Source organism: Dermacentor albipictus, chromosome 4, assembly GCF_038994185.2.
Source record: "Dermacentor albipictus isolate Rhodes 1998 colony chromosome 4, USDA_Dalb.pri_finalv2, whole genome shotgun sequence".
NCBI classification, from domain to species: domain Eukaryota; kingdom Metazoa; phylum Arthropoda; class Arachnida; order Ixodida; family Ixodidae; genus Dermacentor; species Dermacentor albipictus.
In genome coordinates, this window is record NC_091824.1 from 12,821,683 (window position 1) to 12,838,634 (window position 16,952).

The 16,952-nt window shown below is 48.0% G+C and overlaps 1 protein-coding gene across 1 annotated transcript in view; it reads left to right on the plus strand.

Moving 5' to 3' along the window:
• Window positions 1–223: 223 nt before the first annotated feature.
• Window positions 224–16,952, plus strand: part of LOC135917063 (alpha-1,3-mannosyl-glycoprotein 2-beta-N-acetylglucosaminyltransferase-like) — a 174,836-nt gene continuing 158,107 nt past the window's right edge. The window contains exon 1 of the mRNA XM_065450574.2: window positions 224–242. The gene's annotated coding sequence lies outside the window, so the exon portion shown is untranslated. The remainder of the gene's footprint in view (window positions 243–16,952) is intronic.

Here is a 16,952-nt window from a genome sequence, read left to right on the forward strand (position 1 = left end):
CTACGCACGTTTTCGTCAAACCATCAATTGCGACGCTGCGGCTCTCTGCGACGACTCGTTGGAAGTGGCTGCGTTCTGACGACTCGTTGGAAATGCCGGCGGCGGCCGTGCGCAGCTGCCGGCGGCGGCAGCTGCTGCTCGCCGGTGTCGCACGCGCGTGCGTCACTGCCGGCGTGCGGGCGCGCCGACCCGCACTGTGAGCAAGGCGACACCGGGACCGGGCGGACTGCCGCGTCAACACTGTACGTATTGATTGGTGGCGGTGGTCTGTGTGGCTGCACGGTCGAGACGCGGCGCCCCAACTATCGCGTTACATCTACCGCAACCTTACGACAACGAACCAAGCAATGGCACTGACTGCGCTACACTATACAACATCCGTCGAGCATGGCAAAGTGGCCGCACATATCGCTGTGCGGTCTATCCGGGGTCTGCTGAATGACTATCTAAACTGCAGGAAAATAAAAATTGCTTCAGCTGCGTACTTCATTGCTCTGACGGCAGGTTGATAAAGTAAACTTGGGGATGTTCGGGCAAAGTTTATGCACGTGTCAGGACCTGTTTAGTGAGGCACAGTTGTTCTGCAGAACACATGCATGCGGCGGCGGTCACCCAGGTTAATTTCTGGCCTGAGATCTGGTGTGCTTCGTAAATCACCGAAACAGGCACTTCCTCTGCGCCTAGAAGAGTTACTGATGAAGGGCCCGTGTAAGAGGCTTCTTCATTCACAAACCGTGGGGATGCCACGGCACCCACGCATTGCTGCTGCGCCGTGACGTAGCATGCGGTGTTGCAAGGTCTACAGGTTTTCTAAGAAGTGCATGGATCCCTTTTTTTTTTAATATACGGATATCGCGCGAATTCGCGGAATCTCCAGCTTTTGCGTCGCCGGGGGTAATTCCTATATATGTCCGATTTCATGGACCCGTTTACTGCTTCCACTTTACTGCTTCTGAATGTGAATCATTCACGTTGCACGAGAGGGCAACAAGCTACATGCAGCGGCTTGATAATCGCGTATTTCGTCTCGCCATTCGAGTTTATGTATTGCCTCCCGTCCAAATAATCCGCTTTAATTTGCGCCTGAAAAAAGCAGGACGCAGTGCCACGTCAGGATGTCTTAGCGTTTACCGGTTGCTCTTTCCCGCGCTTGCTATTGATTCTATTGTTGCACGTACCGGGTGAATATCAATCATCTTCCTTGAGAACGATTGCGCTTTAGTTCTCACGGCAAGTCGTGTTTTCTTGGCGGCGGTAGCCGCATTTCTATGGGCAGAAAATGAAAAGAACGCTCGTTATTTGTACCTAGGTGCTAGTTAAAAAAAAAAATGTGTGTCCGAAATTAATCTGGAGACCCTAACTACACTGTACTTCATAGTGTTTGCACGTCTGGCCGTAGAATTTATTTTTGATGTCGCATTTGCTTCTCGACATTTTCTCTTTAAAACCGGAGAAAGACAGAGAGAAAAGTACGTCGAGTGTTTTATTTTCTTTTATTTTTTTTACTTTGCGTCGTAAACAAGAACGTTAATTCTGGCACATATAAGCACAGAAGGAAAGAAAGACGTGTTGTATATTTCCATAGGTGAAGCATCTGGCATACAATTGCTGCCCAATTATATGAGTATTGCATAAACGGCACATCTCTCTTACATATATTCATAAATATCCTGCGACAAATGCATCAGCAGTTTCTCCTGATCTTGGCAGGTCTCTATACGCAAGCGTTGCGCTTGGTCGACGCCTGTCGCAGCGCGAAGTAACTGCACACGGCACTGCGCCTACACTCATTTCGGGCAATTCACCGAGTCGCCTGCATAGACCGTGCTTTTGCGCCGCTTCAACCTGAATCTGCTCTTATTCTTTGTCACTACGACCATTTTAAGCCAGCAAACAATCTGAACAATAGCCATGACATGCCAACCTACATAAAAATGCCTCACGGGGGCGATGAAAGCGGCAGAACTTCTCGCCTGGGGCAGCAGTGTGAAAAAAAGAAAAACGCTGCTGAGAGAAAAAAAAAACGTAAAGTGTTACGCTTCCGTTAGAGATGTCGAAGGAAATAAAAAAAATGTATCCATGGAAAGTTCACGCAGAAAGTAGGTACGTAAAATGAAGTCCAGAGCCCCAATCGATATTATTTTTCTTCAACAATACGTAAGCCTCGCATATTCGTGAGACAGTGTTGCCAAGTGCTGTTTTTCAGCTTCATCGGAGTTTTTACGCACGGTCGCTCATCGTTTGGCTAATGGCGTCCTTTGACGCACCCAGCGGGTCAGCATTCTATTCGCGAGCCCGACTAAATGCTAGCGCCGCCGCGCCGAGGGTTCAGCCTCGCGTAATTCTCGAATCGTCGCGTTGCCACCGCGCACAAGCTCGAAAAAAAAACTAATGAAAAATGAATGACGAAAGAATTTTGCTGTGTGCCATTGTTATCGTGGCGGAGAGACCGCAATCATCGTTTCTCTGAAGAAGCAGACGACGCGCATCGCATAGGAATCGTGCGCATTGAGAAATGGCGACTGATTCGAAACACTTCGCTCGGTTGACCCGCCGCGGTGGCATGGTGGCTGTGGTGTGGCGCTGCTGAGCACGCGGGTTCGAATCACGGTCGCGGCGGGCGGATTTCGATGGGGGCGAAATGCAGAAATGGCCGTGTCCCGTGCATTGGGGACACGTTGAAGATTCCCAGGTGGTCGAAATTTTCGTCCCCCACTACGAAGTGCCTCATACACTCTAAGAACAGTTTACACCCTTTGGCTTGCCCCTTCCGCCACACAAAAATAATCATCTGCCTTGATGCGTTTCCTTTCTTTATCGCTGCAAGCCCGGAACTTTCCAGTAACGAACGGCACGCGCGTTATCAGAAGAGGCACCCCAAAGGGTGTAAACTGTTCTATGCTGATAACGCGCGTGCCGTTCGTTACTGGAAAGTTCCGGGCTCGCAGCGATAAAGAAAGGAAACGCATCAAGGCAGATGACGATTATTTTTGTGTGGCAGAAGGGGCAAGCCAAAGGGTGTAAACTGTTCTTAGAGTGTATCGTGCTTTTTCACGTAAAACCTCAGAATTTAATTTTAAATTCTTCATTTGGGATGACTTCTCTTTCCTCCCCAGTAGACCTTTGCTTTCCTTTAGCGGAGTCTACTTTGTTTATGCAGGTGCTTCAACAAATTAGTAATTTACGCTTAAGTTTCATTTAGTTTTGTTAGGGTAGTTTCCTGCCCCTGCATATGCATTACTATAGTTGCCTTAAGCAGCAGGAATATTCTTGTTAATGTACTTTTGTCCACAGGCACCGGTAAAAGGAATCATAACTAGCTCGGAAGGTCTGAAGTTGATCGTAACACGTGTTATGCCATGAGGCAGGCACGTGTTTAGCAATTCGCTACACGGCACCCTCAGTACGGCCAGAACGTGGCAGATCCTCAAGGCCCTCATGGACCCGAGCAAAAACAAATCCGAAGGCAGCAAGTCGATACAGAGGCTAGTCCACCAGTACGAAGGCACAGACGAGCAACTCCTTGAGGAAGTCCGAGTCAAATGCTACGGCAACGAGCAGGTCGAGAGCTACAAGGAAGAATACCGCGGCGAAGAAAACCCTACTACTGGCCGACCCATCATGAGAGAAGAGGTCGTCGAGGCGATAAGATCGGCCACCAAGAACACGGCGGCGGGGGCGGACAAAATCCGGAACTCGCTAATCAGAAATGTCGGCGACGAGGCCATCGACCAACTGACGGCCTACCTCAACAAGCTCTGGCAAGAAGGAAGAGTTCCGGCGGAGTGGAAACACGCCGTCGTTGTAATGATTCAGAAGCCACGGAAGAAACTCCAAATAGAAAATCTCAGGCCGATATCCCTAACGTCGTGCCTGGGCAAGCTGTACGAGAAAGTGATCACGAAGAGAATCCAGTCGCACTTGGAAAACGAGCGATGGTACCCGGACAGCAAGTACGGTTTCAGAGCCAACCTCTCAACGCAAGACGTGCTGCTCCAACTCAAGGACGAAGTGCTCGAGACGATGCCGAAAACGGGCGAAAACGTCGTCATGGCCCTCGACATAAAGGGGGCCTTCGACAACGTGAGCCACGCGGCCATCATGGAGGGCATCAACAACACCAACTGCGGGAAGAGAGTGCACGATTACGTCAGGGACTTCCTGAGCAACAGAACGGCGACGGTGGGGCTGGGCGAGCTGAGAAGCAACGTCTTCCCCACGCCGTGCAAGGGCACACCCCAAGGATCTGTCATATCGCCCGTCCTCTTCAACGTGGCAATGATTGGCCTGGCAAGAAAACTTAAGGAGATCCGAGGCATCCAGCACGCGATATACGCCGACGACGTCACAATCTGGGTCACCCAAGGATCCCTCGGAGAGAAGCAATAAAAACTGCAGGAAGCTGCGACCTGCGTAGAAAACTACACCAGAGAAAGGGGACTGCGATGCTCCACTGAGAAGTCGGAGCTCCTCAGGGTCGGCAAGCACCCAACGCAAGCGACACTGGACGTGACCCTTGAGGGACACAACATCCCGGAGAAGAACATGATTAGGATCCTGGGCATGTGGCTACAAGGCAGCCGGAAGTGCAGCCACACCATTAGCCTGCTGAGCAAGGCGGCGGAACAGGTGGGCCGCATGATCAATAGGGTGTCCCAAAAGAGATACGGAATGAAAGAAGAAGACACTCTGAAGCTAGTCAACAGCCTAATTGTCAGCCGAGTCACGTACTCCCTGCCGTACCACGTGACGACCAAGGCAGAAAGAGAGCAAGCAGACACCATCCTCAGGAAGGCGTACAAGACGGCTCTGTGTCTACCGAGAAACACGTCGAACGAGAAGTTGCTCCAGCTGGGCATCAGCAACACCTTCAGCGAGCTCGCCGAGGCTCTGCTGGGTATGCAAACCGCGAGACTCAGAGGCAACCCTACGGGACGAGCGCTCCTGAGGAGGTTGGGTCGGGATACGAGCGGACTGGCAGACAGATACGCGGACGTACCGGACCACCTCAGAAAAACCATTAATGTGGGACCACTGCCAAAAAATATGGATCCCAACTTACACGAAAACAGGCGAAAAGCTAGGGCCCAATATGTTGAGAGAACGCTAGCCCAGCTAGACAATTCAGTATACACGGACGCCGCCGTATATCCACACGGAAGAGAACGCGTAGCCGCGACGGTAGTGGTTAATAGGGAAGGAAACCCGATCACGTATGCCACAGCAAAGGTCGCTGGCACAGCGGAGGCCGAGGAGATTGCCGTAGCGCTGGCGGCAGCGGAAGGTTATAGAACAGGCCGATCTCTCAACATACTGACGGACTCAAAAGAGGTGTGCAGAAACTACACGAGAGGCAGAATCAGCAAAACTGCCCTCAGAATACTCAGCGGAGCCACCTCCGCCGAGAAGGAAAAGCCCCGACACAAACTAATCTGGATCCCGGGTCACGTAGGCATAGTGGGGAACGAAAGGGCAGACAGCCTAGCTCGAGGTGAAGCGTTCCGAGCTGGGTGGTCGAATGCCCCGGAGACCCACCTGCAGGCTTGCGAGGGGGGATACCCAGAGACCCTGAACTTACATAGAGGAACTAGAATTAGATATCCGCCACCACACAAAGACCTCTCAAAGGAGGAAGCGACCGGCTGGCGCAGACTACAGACAAACTCCTTCCCCAACTTACACGTGCTTAATAAGATGTTTCCGACACAATACAGGGCCACCTGCCCTTGGTGCGGTGCCAAACCTACACTTTACCACATCACCTGGGAGTGCGAACGCAACAAAGCATTCCACAAACACGAACACCCGAGTGCGGAGCAATGGGAGAGTCGGCTCACCAGCAGCGAGCTCACGGCCCAAAGGGCCCTAGTGCAGCACGCGAGCGATGCAGCGCGACTCAGTGGAGCCCTGGAATAGGGGCCCACCCTTGCTGAAGAGAAGTCTCCAGTCGCCAGCGCCAAGAAGATGAAGACGACGGAGACCTCATAACAGCGAAACTCTCGAAAGACTCAAAAGTTTTCCCTCCCTCCCCTCTAACCACCTGTCGGGGCAGCTGCCATGGATCTTAGAAGGTTGACGAGGTTAGACTTGTTGGTGTGCGACGATTTGGGAATTGAGGCGGACGAACGGATGAAAACGCCAGCTATCATAAAGGCGATTAACGATAGTGGCAACGATGATGAAAGCATTGAGCTAGCTTGGGAGGTAATACAGGAGCCACGGGAGCGTGAGCGTTGTGAACGTGAGAGTGAGCGTAAGCGTGCAGAACGCGAGAATGAACGGAAGCATGAGCTTCAAGAACTTACTCTTAGGTGTGAGCGTCACGAACGTGAGAATGAACGCGAACGTGAGTATCAGGAACGTGAGCGTGAGCAAAAGTATGAGAGAGAGAAGGCAGCACTGATCAAAGAGATGCAGTATTGTGATCAGTTAATGGCACAGAGACAACGGCTGTCTGAGAATTCTGTAGGTAGTACAGAGCGAAAGAATGAGGCAGCATCGAGCGGATTTTCGGCAAAAGCCGTCGAGAAGAGTAGTGCCTGTGAGATTGGCTGCAGATTCATAAGTGAAGGGAAAAGGCTAGCTGCTAACGATGCCTTAGTGGCAACAGAGGTTGTTAAAGGCCGCAAGGAGAGCGACGAGGTGCTGTGCCAACAGATGACTGTAGAGACAGCTAGGCCAGCTGCGAACAAATTGCCACAGTTACCGCGCGTGTGCGTCGCTTGTAATGTTAGCGAGGTTGCTAGCAAGAAAAGGGTACTGCTGACCCGACAGACGCGAGCACCCATGTAGAGCCAGATCTGCGTGCAGAAGTGAAGTGCGAACTGGACGATGCAGTTGAGAGTAGTTCTCGGGATGGCGAGCTCCGTAGTTCACGAGAGAACAACTGCATTGTTCAGGGATCGGTGCGGCTCTCCGCCAGTCTAGATAGCCTAGATAGGGATGATTCCGTTGTTAATCATTCGGACTGTGCGCGTGAGACAGCGATCGATACCGACGGGCTGTGTGCCGATGCACAGCGTGAGCTGGGCAATGTAGTAGAGGGCAGTTCGCAAGAGTGCGAGCTGTCTAACTCGAGTAAAGCCTGCTGCATTGTGCCAGAGTCGGTTGGGCTGTCCGCCAGTCGAGGCAAAGTGAGAGTAGGTTTAAATGTAAATCACTCAGACTGTGCGGGTAAGAGACCGATCTGGGCCGACGAAATGTGTACCGGCCAGCACGAGGCACGAGAAGGCGACATGAAAGCGAGTGCAAAGAGAAAGCGCCGTAAAAAGAAGCGCGGTAAAGACCGAAAGACGGTAACCAGGCACGTACCCAGGGGGGGGCCCGGGGGGGCCCGGCCCCACCCCCCGAAATCAAGTGGCATACCCCCCCCTCCCCCACCCTCGCCACCACTCACACATTCCTAAAGCGCCACCAGATCGATGTTGAGACTTGACAGCTGTTCATCGGTCAGCATAATGCTGCCTTTTTCACTCCTTTTAGACGGCGGTAGTTATCGGCACCTCTTGTAATGTGAAGGACAGGTTTCTCATAGATTCGGCACCCGCGCGATCAACTCGAGATGCGTTCAGTTGTCACCATCTATTCAACCGTCACACGCACAGCTGTTGCTTTTGCTAGTTCAACCTTCTTTGTTTAGGCTGATCCTGGGACCAGGAGAGGGATGCGGCTGTTCAGCTGGTCTGTACTCTCGTGGAACGAGTTGCGGCTGGAGAAAACGCCAATTGCGTTTAACTTTTCCCTTTGCTTCATTATTTTCTTGAGTTACGGCTCGCCGCGACCCTGGCAGATGTCCGGAACCATATACACGTGATATGCGTTAGATAAGGTGGGAAATAAAATAATGTGAAAGAGCGTCCATCATGAAACCCTGCAATAACCCTTAAACCCATGAGCAAGATGACTGTGGCCCGTTACCTCGTCTGTTTTTCCCTAACTGTGTAGCACTTTTCGTGCAAAATTGGCAACTGGAAACAAAAATCGCAAGGAGTTGAGAAATTAAGCGATATACTAAGGGAGAGAGCCAAGGCAACAACCAAACTGCAAGCAAAAGCGAATAATAAAAAAGTTAAGCGTTGTTCATGAGACTATTTATGGATCAACATCTTTTTATTGAAAAAGTAGAGAAAACGCCGCCGGAAGTGGAGAACAATTACTTGTTTTGAATGACGCTTCTACAGTTATCGGTCGAACCGCCTCACGTAGCCACTTCTCTGCTGTGCTTATGTGGGTGTTTTTCTAACCTTTCGCGGTGAGCGCAGTACGTCTAGAATCGCAGAGTCCTGCGCTCTACGTGGTTGTATGGGACTGGCGGCCGCACAGCGTTACGCAATTCGTGGAACTGTCAAAACTGATCAACAAGGCTAAAATAACTGATATTCGAAACTATAACATGAGAAACACTGAAGAAGCCGTAAAAAATGAACGCAGCCTGAAATCAGTAAAAAAGAAAACCTGGCATAGGACAAACCATGATGTATGCACTAAAAGATAAAAAGGGAAATATCATCAGCAATCTCGAAGATATAGTAGAAGCAGCGGAAAAATTCTAAGCTGACCTGTATACAGTACCAAGAGGAGTCACAATACCTCACTTAGAAACAGTAATGAACAGGATACAGAAACTCCTATTTGACAGAAACCACATTTTAAACCCGCAGAAACCCAGAAACCCACATTTGACAGCTTCTCCAGAGTATAAACACCTGGCATTTCCCTGGCATAGCGAATCTTGTTACACAAAGATGCTTGAGGTCTGCCTCACCAAATTACGCTGCCGCATTTCCTCCATAAATTTCTATTTATACAGGTCGGGTTTGGTTCCCTCTCCCCTTTGTTCTTTTTGTGAGGAGGAGGAGACGATACAGCACTTTCTTCTATCTTCCCGCCGCTTTGCTGCGTCGAGAAAAAGATTGTTGGAGATACCTTTTTCGAAGAATTGGCCAGGACTTGACAGAACCTGCAATTCCTTCATTCGGGGCGTCCACATTGGGATTCAGCCACAGGGATGCATGCTTCGCTGTCCAAACATTCCTTACAGAATCTAAACGAATGCCCTGCTAGATTCTATTTTTTTATTACTTTTAAATTAATTATTCCTCATTCAACAGCACCTTCCTGATTTTATTTTAGCCGGTAATTCAACCCTATTCAGTGCTATTCGCATAGATATTAGGAAATTTATGCTCTATATTATTTTGGAATAATCCACCCATTTCTTGGCCAATCCCCCGTCGTGGGTAAGAGCCACACGGGCCACAGGCTGCAACAACAACAACAACAACAACAAAGGAACAAGAGATCAGGATCGCCAGTCGCCCACTAGAGACTGTGAAGGAGCACGTTTATCTAGGTCAATTATTCACAGACAACCCTGATCATGAGAAGGAAATTCACAGAAGAATAAAAATAGGTTGGATCGCATACGGCAGACATTGCCAGCTCCTGACTGGAAGCTTACCATTATTATTGAAAAGTAAGGTGTGCAATCAGTGCATTTTGCCAGTGCTGACATATGGGGCAAAGACTTGAGAGCAAGTTAAGGACCGCGCAAAGAGCGATCGAACGAATATTGCTAGGCATAACGTCAAGAGAGAAAAAGAGCGGTTTGGATCAGAGAGCGAACGGGTATATACGATATTCTAATTGACATCAAGAGGAAAAAATGTAGCTGGGCAGGTCATGTAATGCGCCGGTTAGATAACCGTTGGACCATTAGGATTACAGAGTGGCTACCAAGAGAAGGAAAAGGCAATCGAGGAGGACAAAAGAATAGACGGAGCGATGAAATTAGGAAATTCGCGGGCGCTAGTTGGAATCGGTTGGCGCAGGACAGGGGTAATTGGAGATCGCATTGGAGGGAGAGGCCTTCATCCTGCAGTGGACATAAAACAGGATGTTGTTGATGATGATGATGATGATGATGATGATGATGATGATGATGATGATGATGATGATGATGATGGAGGTGGTGGGCCCCCCCCCCCCGAAATAAAATCCTGGGTACGTGCCTGACGGTAACTAATGTAGCGCCGCCAAAGATGGCGAGAAACCCAAAGGTCAGGGCGCGAGGAAAAAGGTGCGGTCGTCACGGACGATGTTGACGCATCCAAAACGTTCGAGCCACCTTGCCTATCTATTCAATTCAATCCAGATATCTTACTTCTTCAAGAAACGTGGCTTTCACCAGAGCAAAATTTTCATTTAAAAGGTTTTCGGTCCTTCCGATTAGATAGAGACTCGCGAGGTGGAGGATTAATGATACTTGTTTCCAGTAAAATTTGTCACAAGGCAAAAATTTCTTTTCAAATCATGGACTGCGACTGTGAAATTTTGGCCATAGATTTATGTCTCCCAGGATACCATCCATTTTCAATTATAAATGCTTATTTCCCCAGCGGTGTGCAAAGTACGCGTCAACTTGATAGGGCTGTGGCTGCATGTAGAAAAGAAATTTTGTTTGTAGGGGATTTTAATTCACATCACGTGTCGTGGGCACAAAAAACAGATTTGTGTGGTAAGCGACTTTGGGAGTGGACTATTGATAGTCACCTTTCATGTCAGAACATACGACAAGTAACGTTTGTTAGAGGACCCTTCCGTTCAGTGTTAGATTTGACATTTTGTAGCGCTGGCATCAAGGTTTTGTCGTGGGTAGCGGTTGAATCAGCAACCAACAGCGATCATCTTCCTGTGTCATTTGAAATCAATTGTCAAATAACATCTTTTGATTACCAGGCATGCACATTTATGGACCATACGAAATTTAAGACTTTCTTGCGTTCTGCCGTTTCGAAACTTGCCAATGCCAATGATAAGGAAATCGCTTCAACCATTTGCTCAATTCTAGAGGATTCCCGGAAGCAAGCTGAATGTGTCATCCCTTCGGCTAAAGGCACCGCTTGTCGTTGGTGGAATAATGAGTGTACGCGGGACTATAGAAAAAGAAAGGCCGCTTGGAAAACGCTTCTACATAATCAGTGCCCGACCAATTGGAAAAATTATCAGTTTTATGCTGGTGTATTTAAGCGTACTGTTAATCGAGCCAAAGAGGAATACGATATTAGACATTACGATTATCTATCTAATTCAAAAAATAAGCGTGCTTTATTTTCATTCCTTCGTGCTAGAAAGGTGCTACCAACACCCTTAACATTAGATTCAATTGTTTTGACCCCGCAGGAACTGAGCGCCTCCCTAGAAGGGATTGCCGAAGGCTTAGAAAATCGATTTACGGCCAGGCTTCCGGCTATTCATTCTACATTAGGTCCTTGGGATGACTTTACTCCAATTTCCTTAGCTGAACTAAATGAGACTTCACTATGTTTACCGAATTCAGCCCCTGGCCCTGATGGCGTCACAAATGCAATGTTAAAAATATTGTTACATGAATCGCCTAACGTTCTTTTAGACCTGGTGAATTATTCAATTAAATATGCATGGATTCCGTTGCACTGGAAGCTTGCCAAGGTAATATTGATGCTTAAGAAACAAGAAGGAAGGTATGTATTAGAGAACATCAGGCCCATTGCGCTTACATCAAACGTAGTAAAATTCATTGAGAGGCTTCTTCACCGTCGCATCATGAAATTTGTTAATGATAATTCCCTTCTTAGTCCATGTCAGATTGGTTTCAGGGCCGGCTGCTCCATCTGGCATGCCCACGTCGACTTAGAAAGCCGAATACAACTCGCTCGACGTCATAAGCAATACGCTGCCTTAGTGACGCTCGATATCGCTAAAGCATACGACACTGTGGAGCTCACAATATTGATCAATCGGTTAACTTCCTGTGGTGTTCCTGGGTATATAGTAGCGTGGATTCGGTCATTCTTAGGAGAGAGAGAATTCTATTGCTACGAAAGCGGCGTTTCTTCTTCTAGACACAAACAAACGAGAGGCGTACCGCAAGGCTCAGTTCTTTCCCCGGTACTTTTTAATATTCTCATGAGCACATTACCTTGTCATCAAGAAATAACTACTTATATTTATGCAGACGATATTGCGTTTTTTGCTTCTGAAAACGACATCCACACGCTATACCAACGACTGCAAACTTACCTTTATGATCTGGAGAGGTGGTTAGATGCTAGTCAGTTCACCCTCAATGCCAGCAAATGTGCTATTCTCGTATTTCCGATACGTGACATAGTGCACATTTCATTGTCTTACCACCTTCAAGACATACCACAGGTGGAATCTGTTAAATACCTCGGAATTATTTATAATGCCTCTCTCAACTGGCGCTCACACATAGATCATTTGACTGGGAAAGGTACCCGTGCAATTGGCATATTGCGTAGGCTGAGCAGTCGTCGAATAGGATTGAGAAGAGATACACTCCTAATGATATATCGTATGTACGTTCGCCCTGTACTAGAATTTGGTTGCGTGCTCTTCTCTGGAGCTCCAGCCTACATGTCCCGTCCTCTAATCCTCTTAGAAAGAGAAGCATTACGTCTGTGTTTAGGTCTTCCTAAATTTGTTGCAAATTCTATTCTTTATCTAGAATCCCGTGTTCCGCCGCTTTCATGCAGGTTCCGGCTTTTGACGGTGCAGACGTTCTTAAGGATTTACGAATCACCACTGCGTCATCCCCAAATAATCTTTATTTCACAACCTGCGTTGTTTTTCGGTGTCCTCTGGCCGCGACTACATAATCCGCAAGTTATATTTGTGCAAAAATTACTTGACTCTTTGGGCGTGCGCATGTGCGATGTTCTTCCTATTACCGACAGAGCTGTTGCCACGGATATTCAATTTGATGACATCTTTCCTAATAATGCAAAATTACTTCCACACCGTATTCTAGACGGTATATTACAAGATCACCTGAAAAACCTTCAAACAAACGTTGTAATTGCTAGAGATGCTTCACAATGTGAAGAAAAGTCAGGTGTAGGAATTTTTTCCCCGATTCTCGATTGGACATTTTCTCTTCGGCTGCCAGATTTCATACCGATTTTTTAGCCGAATTCATGGCCGTGGTGCTGGCATTACGCAAATTAGGACCATCAATTACGTCAGCCGTGATAGACACTGATTCTTTATCATTGTGCTCATCCCTTACTGCTTCTAGTGATTCTCGCGTGATGAGGACATTTCAATCATTGGTACCTATTTACTTGAGAAGCGTGCGTTTGATTTGGGTGCCCGGCCATAAAGGACTAATCATTAATGAAATTGCAGACTCTCTAGCCAAGGCATCGATAAGTGGCCCGATTCTTCCTTGCTGCCCTTTAACTGCTTATGTTACTGCTGCTAGATTTCGCAGGAGTGTCATTATACAGTCAGTATCAGGCTCCGCAATTACTAACTCTGCGGATTACGGACATCTCCTGCACCCTTGGAACAGAGATTTTTGCCGAACACGGAAAATTGAAGTGTCCATCACGAAGCTGCGCTGCCGTATATTTGCATTGAACTTCTACCTCCACAGGTCTGGTCTGGTCCCCTCACCATTATGCTCATTCTGTGGCGAAGCGGAGACAATCGACCATTTCTTGTTGTCTTGCAGACGTTTTTCTATTATAAGAAAACGACTACTCGAAATCCCGCTCCGCTCTATTGGTCTAACTTTATCAGTGCCTGTGATCCTGTCTTTTGGAGCCTCCATTGTTGGGTTCAGCAACAGAAATGTTTGCTTGGCGATCCAAAATTACCTCATTGAAACCGATCGATTTCCATGTTAGATTGATCGTTCTCCCTCCCCACCATAGTTTCTTTTTTATTTCTTATCTTTTATTGATTATTATTGTTATTATTATTATTATCTTATACCCGGTTTTCATCTGATTATTTCCTTTTTTCTCCAAACACAAAACGTTTACTTTTAAACTCACACGCCCAAATTGTTAACTCCCTTGTTATCATTATTATTTTTAGGCACCTAATTAAACCGCCCGATTCTTGGCCAATCCCCCACTGTGGGTATGTGCCACGGCCACTAAGGACAACAACAACAACAACAACAAAGGGGGACCGCAAAGCATGTTCTGCACGGACGCGGACAAAGGGCACGGGGCAGTTAAACTCCTCGTCGTTCCGTAGTTCTTTTCAAAGCTCAGCGTACAGTACGAAGAAGCGCAAGGTGGCAGGACGAGACCAGGTGGGGAGTAGCGACGCGGTCAATCGAGTTTGTGAGGAAAGCGGGGCGCCAGGACGCAAATTGGCAGGAGACCGTAACGTCTTGGGGGAGATGATAGTGAGTCAGCCCTTTTGTTATTCCTCGACAGCCAGAATAGCTTTCAAACCGGGGCCACCTCGGGTATGGCTGAAAGTATGAGTCAGTCGTAAGCAATCGGGAACGGGAGGCCAAGAGAGCTTCCGTAGTAGGAAAACGTGTTGTTTTATTTTATTTTTGAACATTTGCAGATTTGCGCGATTGGAGACTAGGATTTCTTTCAATATGTAAGGTATGAGCTCTGTTTATGTTTTGTTTGAGAAGCTCGAGATTTGAAAGACGCGTTTAAAGTAAACCTGTAGTCTCGTGAGGTGTTCATTAATAAGTATATAGGCTTTTTTTGTGTATGCGTGAGTAACCTGAAGGTTAAGGTTATCGTTGAGAGGCCTATCGTAACGCGCGTGTGCGTTATTTAACCTTCATTCTTTTTAACTGTTTTTGAATTTTCTAAGGTTAAGCGCGTAGTTTTCAGTGAGTGCATGATTTGCACTGAGAGGCGTTCTTAGTTCTATTAGTGCATGTCCTGTGTGGACGGAAGGAAGCAGATTTATGACTGGGTTGCTCATGTGTGTTGAGGGCAGCCGTATTCTGACTTCTCTGATAAGTATGCGTGGAACAAGTTATTAAAAGACGCATTATTTTAAGGGTTCTGCGGAGTGTGTAAGTCCCGCAAGTTTAATTGTTCGTTTAAGTCACGTGTCCTGTAGGACTTTCAGGGAAGAAACGGGAGTAAGCGTAAATGAAAAGTTTGCCTACAACGCAAGTACGCGTTCTGATTAGGGACCACAAGGCTAGTGCGCTTGTGATTACGTACTTGTGAGGTTGACCAGATTGTTCAGTGGCACCAATACGTGCGATAAGTACGCCACTGCGATAGATTGGAAACATGCTGTTCGTGTAGTTAGGCCACTTAAGTTATGTTCGGCTGTTGTCATTTGTTGTTTGCATCGTCAACGACATTTTGTTTTGCAACAACAATGGTACTCTGGTCTTGTCGGCATTCGGGGAGAAATGGATAGCTGTTTGGAAGGGTGGTTGGAACTGCTTTGTGAAAATTGGGGAAATAAAAGATCAGGGTTCATTTTGACTCAGTAATAGCCTGGCGAGTCAAGGGTGAAGAGCCTGCGCACACGTGGCGCAGCGCTGTGTTGTTTTGTTTGTTCGACGTATGTTCTCCAGGGCCCAGGATCCCGAAGTTCGTCAAACGAGGCTCGACACCAATACCCTGCAGGTTCTTTCAGCGTTCCTCATGGCCAGCGAATTGTGTTCACCGGCCATTCAGAACAACCGGGGCGAAGACGAGCTATTAGATATGGGGCTGTTTCCTGTGCCTACTTCGAGTTCCCCCAGACCACATCGAATCGCAGCACAACTAATTGAGAAGCGCGGAAACGCGGAAAGCACATTCCAGAGGAGCGCTCGAGCACACAAGTTGAAGGCCACAAGTTCACGCGCAAACAAGTTCATACGCCGCCGGTAGCTATTCACCGCTTGACTCTTCCAGAAAGCGAGGGGATGGCCCGGCACTGTTGGAAGTAAAGTGGGTCCTCCTTCTTCGCCTTTGAAGAAGGCATTTGCCACCACAGCGGGGCCGTACCGCCGGGAGTAGGTGAGCCCTCCACAATGGGGCCCAATCGTCCCCCTTCTCCACCTTTGAAGAAGCGCATTGCAAGTCAGCAAGGCAAGACCGCAGAGAGCCGCCGGGTGTGACACCGCGACACGGGCGCCAACCATTGGCCTAAAATGGCGTCATCTGAGCGGACTCTCCCATTGGCCGAACATGACGCGACTTCCAGTCCTCGAAGGGTTTAAAAGAAGCATTCCGGAGAGACCAGAGCATTCCCTGACTGACCTCTCTCGAACTTCTTGCCGCGGGCCGCAGCGTCCGAGTTGCTGCCGGCCCGTAATGACTGTACGACTGTTACTTGACTTTCACCTCTCTGTATATAATGTAAAATAAACCCTCCCAAGTTTGGTTTTCATCTCGAAGTCCGTCCTCAGCCCCTACAGCGTCAGGAAACATGGCGGCACCCATCGAAGCGACGGCTCTAACCTAGCACCAAACTGGGTTCAATTCGTGGTAACGCGTGAAGGTCGCAAGCTAGGATAAGTGACTGCAGTTATCGCTTTCCCTCAACTAGCGTGTGTTATGAAGGTTCGTTCATTAGACGCCGCTTATTCCGAATTCAAATGTGGATATTATGGCTCGTAGGCCAAACACGGCTAAGCTTGACTGGTGAAGGCACGTAAAGTTGGTTTGCTCAAAACTAAGCGCAACTAATTGTTTGCTGCTTACAGAATAACCTCTAACTTGTAATCAAACGCGAATACACGCAAGTAAAGATTACTATTCCTGTCATAAAATGGTATATTTTATTAATTATTTCTAATAGCTTTTCTGTGACGCCGCAGTGGCGCTGTCAGCGCAAGACGCTATGCGCAAACGCAAAGCCCTATTCTAAAACTCTTCACCCCTGCGGGCCCCAACGCTAACACCCGCAAAGCTCTTTGGGGCCCCAAACTATTGGGGCCCCTATTCTAAAACTCTCTACTGTGTTTCGTTATGTAGACGATTTTCTTTAACTTTTAAAAAAGCGAGGCAGTTCCACGTATGACGAGGCCATCACAGGTGTACTACACATCTTTCAGCGCCTTGGCAAAGGGTTGACTTTGACTCATGAACTAACAAAGGAGAATAATATCCCGTTTTTAGACAACGCTATAACCTTCTGTGACAAACATATTGTGCCGGGAATATAGCCCAAGGTCC